Source organism: Penaeus monodon, chromosome 34, assembly GCF_015228065.2.
Source record: "Penaeus monodon isolate SGIC_2016 chromosome 34, NSTDA_Pmon_1, whole genome shotgun sequence".
Lineage (NCBI taxonomy): Eukaryota > Metazoa > Arthropoda > Malacostraca > Decapoda > Penaeidae > Penaeus > Penaeus monodon.
The window spans coordinates 7,912,028-7,912,236 of NC_051419.1; positions in this window are offsets into that span (position 1 = coordinate 7,912,028).

Here is a 209-nt window from a genome sequence, read left to right on the forward strand (position 1 = left end):
AACAAGAGTCAAAGAGCCATTAACAGGCAGCTATTGGGACTCAAACACACAAATATTTCCTACGATAAATGGTGACCGAATCATGCTTTGTTGAGAAAATTTTGTTTTGGCGGCTGTTAAAATAAATCTGTCTCACTGAGTGGAGAAATGACATTCCTTAAATGAATGACTTGATAATGTAAAACTGACAAAACACCTGGATTCCTATT